The sequence below is a fragment of the Cervus elaphus genome, chromosome 8 (assembly GCF_910594005.1).
Source record: "Cervus elaphus chromosome 8, mCerEla1.1, whole genome shotgun sequence".
In the NCBI taxonomy this organism is placed as follows: Eukaryota; Metazoa; Chordata; class Mammalia; order Artiodactyla; family Cervidae; genus Cervus; species Cervus elaphus.
Window position 1 is genome coordinate 22,337,087 of NC_057822.1, and position 6,309 is coordinate 22,343,395.

At 38.9% G+C, this 6,309-nt stretch overlaps 1 long non-coding RNA gene across 1 annotated transcript; it reads left to right on the forward strand.

Moving 5' to 3' along the window:
- The first annotated feature begins 1,068 nt into the window (after positions 1–1,068).
- LOC122698917 lies at positions 1,069–5,537 on the forward strand. The gene is made up of 3 exons (XR_006342453.1): positions 1,069–1,186; positions 1,433–1,608; positions 3,866–5,537. It is a non-coding gene; the product is annotated as an uncharacterized LOC122698917 (long non-coding RNA).
- Positions 5,538–6,309: the final 772 nt, after the last annotated feature.

Genomic DNA, 6,309 nt, shown 5'->3' on the forward strand with positions numbered 1-6,309 from the left:
AAAGCAAAGTTCTAGAAATCAAGTCAAATCAATTTATGACAACAACAAAAAGGAATTTTTGCTTTTTAACAAAAGTCAAGTAAAATGGAAATCTAGCTTGAAGACTCTGGAGTGTTCTACAAAAATATTTCCAGTTAGTGTCCCAGGCCAAGGCAGAGGCCTTTCACCACCTCAGCTCAAAAACACCCCTTTGGATTCCGAAAGTCAAATTGACCCATCACATTCTATCTAGTGGTTTCCAAGTTTCAGCCTCTCCCTCTAAACAGCTGAGCGAAAGACATTGCTGCTGGAGGTTTATTAAATGGCCGTGTGTGTGTGTGTGTATGTGTGTTTTCAGTCATGTCTGACTCTTTGCAACCCCAAGGACTATAGCCCAACAAGGCTCTTCTGTCCATGGAATTTTCCAGACGAGAATACTGGAGTGGGTTGCCATTTCCTTCTCCAGGGATTCTTCCTGACCCAGGGATGAAACCCACATCTCTTGAATCCCCTGCATTGGCAGGTGGATTCTTTACCCCTGAACCACCAGGGAAACCCATTAATTTGGATATTTCTAAGCCAAAGGATTTGGGACGTGTATGTGGCCACTTATTTTGCCTTCAACATTTAGAAGGGCTGAAAATAAGAGTCCTTTTCAGAAAGAAACTGTTTCCATTAGGATTCTAAGCCCAAGAATTGCAGATGATGATTGAAAACAATCTATACCCTTTTTTTTTCTGAGGGATCTTGATTCTTATACTATGGATTTTTATTGTTACTACTGGGAGAAATTGAGAATGGACAGTATAGTAAGTCCCTTACGTACAAACCTACGAGTTTCAAACTTTCAAACATGTGAGCGTGCATTCCCGTGCCCAGTCACGTTAAGTTAGTTCACGTGTCTGGTGTACATTGTCCCATGCGTGCATCCCCCACAAACGGCTGTGCTTTTGTGTACTATGCTGTACAATGCTATATTAAGAACAGTAGCACAGTACGTCATATGTTTATTTCAAGCCCAGAACCTACACCATCAACAAGTGTGAGTGAAATCGCAGCTTGCCCTCCATCTCCTATTGCTGAAGACCTTTCAGCTCTACCATTTCCCACCTCCAATCCTTCCCCAAGTCAGTGACTCTTCCTGCCGGTTCACTCAATGCCAGCCCTTTTAAACCACCTGTTGTACTACACTACTGTGATTTTCAAGGTATTACAACGTTAAAAGCATTTTCTTTATTTTTTGTGTTTGTTTTTTATGTATTATTTGTATGAAAAGTGTTATATACCTATTACAGTACAGTAGTTTAGAGTTGATTGAATTAGTTGGGTACCTAGGCTAACTTTGTTGGATTTACTAACAAATTGGACTTACAAACATGGCCTGAGAACAGAACTTGTTGGCATGTAGGGGACTTACTGTAACAGTCTTTTATAAACTTACTTCCTTCTACAGTGTAACTTGAGTGTGTAACTGTGCTAACAGAGATTCTCTTCAAAGAAGCAAAGTGTCTTTCTCCATCTTCCTTTCCCATCTTACTTCTGGTCCTGCTCAGAGTGAGTCAGAGCCCCAAGAGGGAATGGGTAGGTGCCACATCCTAGAAATGGGGATTTCCTAACATCACACATTTGGTGAGTATGAAATGAGATGTTTTAAAAATGCATGCAACAGAAATGAATCTAACCCAGAAGAGTAAGCCAAAACTTCCCTGACTCCCAGGCAGATCACCAGCCCTGGGGAGTCTGAGGTTTCCCATTTTCTCCCATACGATGAGGCATCTGTTTGTTTCTGGAGCATATCATGGCAACATTGTTTTACACCTCTCAAAATAGCTTCCATTTGGCTGTAGTCATATGTGCATCATTAAAAGTGGGATTTTCATATCAAGTTGTTGATAAGATAACAGGATGTCTTAAATTTGAACACTAGGTTTTAATATTCTGGTTACTGTTGATTTTTTCCACTCTCATCAAATATGCAGTTTTTGTACTGCTTTCAACAGAATCTGAGAAAGAGTGTTTTTGGCTAAAATGCAGGACCCTTGGAGGGCGGTGTGGCTGTGATTCAGTTCCTTCTTCTGGAGGAAGAAACAGCTCATGGCTGGAATTACAGACAATTGCCTCATTATTTCACCTCAGAAATGGCCTTGAGTGCAGTGTTCATCTTAGGTGAGGTCTATGCTTTATCTTCTAATCGGTTTCATCTCTTTATTGGGATTAGCAACTTCTTGGTTTGTCTATGTAACATATCAGATGATAGGCCCTTTGAAGTATAAATATTAGCCCCACAGTCTCTTTTCAAGAATTAGGAAATGTTTTCCTTGTTAGAATTTCCCACTTATATTTTCTGTACTCTGATATCTTAACATCTGAGTATCAATTAAAATTGGATCTGAATGACTTCCTATAGCAGTCCATTGCCAAGGATCAGCAGCAAACAACCTCCTCCTGGACTCATAGAGCTAAGATGTTGCATGATTCTAGAGTAATCAAAAAACAAATAGCTGAGTCCAAGCATGTAGCTCCTTGAAAGCCAGGTTTACATCTTGTGTACCTTTGCTTTCCAGAGACCCAGCAAAGCACCTGGCAGAGAGAAGGGTCTCAGTCAACACCAGCTGAATACAGCGGTGAATGGACAAGCAAATGAATCAAGAAAACTCGCAAGGTTAACTTCCTCGAGAAATGTCACACTGACTATGTGCTAAGTCCCCTCGGTCGTGTCTGACTCTTTGCAACCCCATGAACTGTAGCCCGCCAGGCTCCTCTATCCATGGAATTTTCCAGGCAAGAATACTGGAGTGGGTTACCATGGCCTTCTCCAGGGGATCTTCCTGACCCAGGGATCGAACCCAGATCTCTTATGTCTCCTGGGTTGCAGCTGGGTTCTTTACCACTTGTGCCACCTGGGAAGCTCTAAAGACTCTTCAGTTTCCCTACTCATATCATATTAAATCAGAAGGCACAGTGGTCTTTAGCATCGGCTCCGGAGCAAGTATAGAACCTCAGCTCCACTACTAATTGCCTGTGTTAAGCATCCTCAGTTTATTATCTGTGTCTCAGTTTTATCATCTGTAAAATGGCAATAATAAATATGCCAATTTCGCAGGGTTATTAAGAGGATTAAAAGAAAGAACAGAAAAAAAAACTTAGCACACAGCCTGGCAACAATAAACACTCAATCTCTGTGAACTATAATTGCTAATATCCTACCAAACAAACTGCCCTGTGGAAAGTGACTTTAAATTATTTAAAAATAATATTTATCAAAGGGATGATTGAATTAAATGAATAATTAATGAATGCATAAATTTGAAAATGAGTAATTCACATTGCCTCCATACACAGTCACTAATGAACACAGTACCAGTTGGAAGCCCCGGGTGGTTTCCCTTTCTGTGAGATGGCTGAGCACAGAAATGCCTCTTCTCTTTTCAGAGACTGCTGGCATAGTGCATGCCATATTGTAGGCACCCAGCAAATGTTGTTCAAAGTGCACAAATACTACTAATTATTTGTCTGTGTCTCTATGGAAAGATGCTACCTATTGGCTTGACTTTGGATAAACTCTCTGAAATTGCCCATAAAAGACAAAAGTGAAATTAGCATAATTACTGACAAGGGAAATAAATACAAAAGAGGCATGCTTTCTAAAATCCAGCTGGATGAAACAGTTATATGCTCAAAAATTTTTTTCTTTTTTTTTTAATTAGCAATGTCAAAAATAATTTAGCATAGATTTGCTTTCTGTGTTAAGAGAATCAAGCTGATCAGCCTTAGTGACAGAAAAACATTAGGAGGACGTGAGGTTTGAGAGTATTTTTTAAATGCCTAGAATCTATGTAAAAGTTAAAAAGACTGATTTATAACCCTGACTTGCTGTGTGTTTCAGGAGCTGAGATTGGAGACCCGTTCAACTGATTAATATTCACAGGAATAATTCGCAGGAATAATAATTAACATCAAAAGATGGGCTCTAACTATGGCAATACATGGAACTGACAGCTTTTCATAACAATACTATGAAATAATTAAGTAGATATAAGTATACAGATATTATTGTGAAAAAGGTAAAACAAAGTTCAAATGGAGATCATGAAGACATGGGGAAGTGAGAATAGGGAAACTCTAAGTAAGCTATTCATTTTCTGGTTTATTCTGAAAGCTAATGTCTGCATACAGACACACAGGGAAAAGTTAGTCTGATAATTTCCAGTATAGAGCAAGAACTTACGCAAATCACGATAAGTGGAAAATGGAAGAAATGAATAGAGAAATAGAACTGCTCAGAGCAGTTATATTCTACAAATTGGAATAAATAGATTGATGATCTGTAGTTCTGCAAACACACAGTCTACTCAGAAAATCGGCAGAACTTTCAGCTGGTAGGCTTTCTACTCTACCCCGGCGTAACTCAGCAAGCTACGTGGGATCTACTGTTACACAAGGCTGATGTTCAAACTGTGCCTCCTTGTGGTACTTTAGAATATTTTGAAATCTATAAGGAAAGAAGACTAGAGAGAGAAAGAAAAAGAAGAAAGGGAGAAGGGTAGGACCAAGGATAGAAGTGGAGTTTGAATTCATTCAATGTTCACCACCAGCACCAGCTTAAGCAACTTCACCTGCATTGTTTCGTTCATCCTCTCAGCGCCACTGTAAGGCGTCCTTATCGTCATTTTATGGATGAAGAAATGCCAGTTCAAGGAAATGAAGAAATTGGTTCAACATCACGACATAATATTATGAGAAGCAGAACTTTATTGTGAACAGATCTGTCTGTTTGTCCGCCTTTCTTCCATTTACCACTGGTTTGAGTTTGGTTGAATAAAAACCGAAATCCTGCCCAATGGCCATACCAAGCCATAGCCCCCCATGACATCAGATGTCCTTTCTGAGGAATTTCCCAATCTCCTAGAAGACAACAGTCTGATATTATGTGAGGTTAGAGATAAGCTACTGCCTACTCTCTCTCTCACCCTAGGCAAATTCACATAACTATGTTTTTCAACCTAAATGCCATGGGTTTTTACAATAAGAAAGAGTATCTAAGTAAACTCAAATGTTAGCATTGCGTTTATTATATCTTTGCTAGGTGAGGAAGTTTACTCAGAAGGGCAGATTTATCACCAGAAGGCTGCATAGAGAATGTGGAGTCGAGTATCCAGAGATGGATATTTTTAAAGATATTTTATTCAAGCTGAGTCTGATAAAACCTGCTGAAAAACACTCTGACTTGGTTTATTTGAAAAGTTCTTTTCCTTCTCAATGGTGCACATTTCTATAAACTGAACTATTCACATTTGCTTCTCTTTCAAAATCTGTGTCAATTAAACCCTAAGAAAATGTATTTTTCACCACCTGCCTTTTGCCTGTAGTTCTAGTGACCATTCTGATTTTCGTTCCTAACCCATTTCTATTTGACTTTCATTTTCCAATTCTCTTTTGAGATATATTCAGTTTCTATAGTCATTTCGGTTTGTCACCCATTGGTCTTTGATTTCATGCTTATTTCCATCAGCGATGCTTAATCATTTATGCACTTGCAGCAGAGACAACCAGCTGTCTTCCAGGTTCCAGCCATCTTTCTCTGTAATACAACCATAATTTTATGCAGGAGACAAAAGTACTGAGTCAAAAAGACTACTTCTCAGCCAAACTTGTGTCTACGTGATTAAGGTCTAGCTAATGAAATGCAGGAAGAAATTGTTGAATGACACATCAAGAAAAGCTCCTTAAAACGGTAAAAGTTAGCTGAGATGGACCCTTTTTGCTTATCCTCACTACCTTCCTTCTGCCTGGAACGTGAGGCTGAGTTCTGGCAGCAATCTTAGCCCCTGGGGAAAAATTGATGGTCACACATTGAGAATGGCAAAGAAGAAAAATAGGGTACTGGGTTCAAGATGATGGTGGAGAGCCGTGCCGGTCTCAGAATGCCTATTTCTGGAGAAAACAACTGAAAAATTCATCTCATTAGCCCAGCATTGTTGTTACCTGCATCATAATGTAATTTCTAACAAATGTACTCCCTAGAAAATATCAAGTCCTCTTTGGGTCACCTATGACACTCAACTACTTAACTTTTATCTAATCCTTTGAGGTAGGGCCAAATGAAATATTAAAAGGTATTGAAAGTATTTGGTTAAAGACAAATTCTACTGCAGTAAATTTAACTTTGAGTCGAGCTTCAAGAATACCGCAGTGCTAAAAACATTTGCCAAATAAACATTTCGATACACAACTTAAATATCACATTTACTGAAATGCCCATTATCTCAAGGATTGATGTAGATTTATAAAGTGAAAGGTAATCATTAAATATTTCATTCATGGTTATGT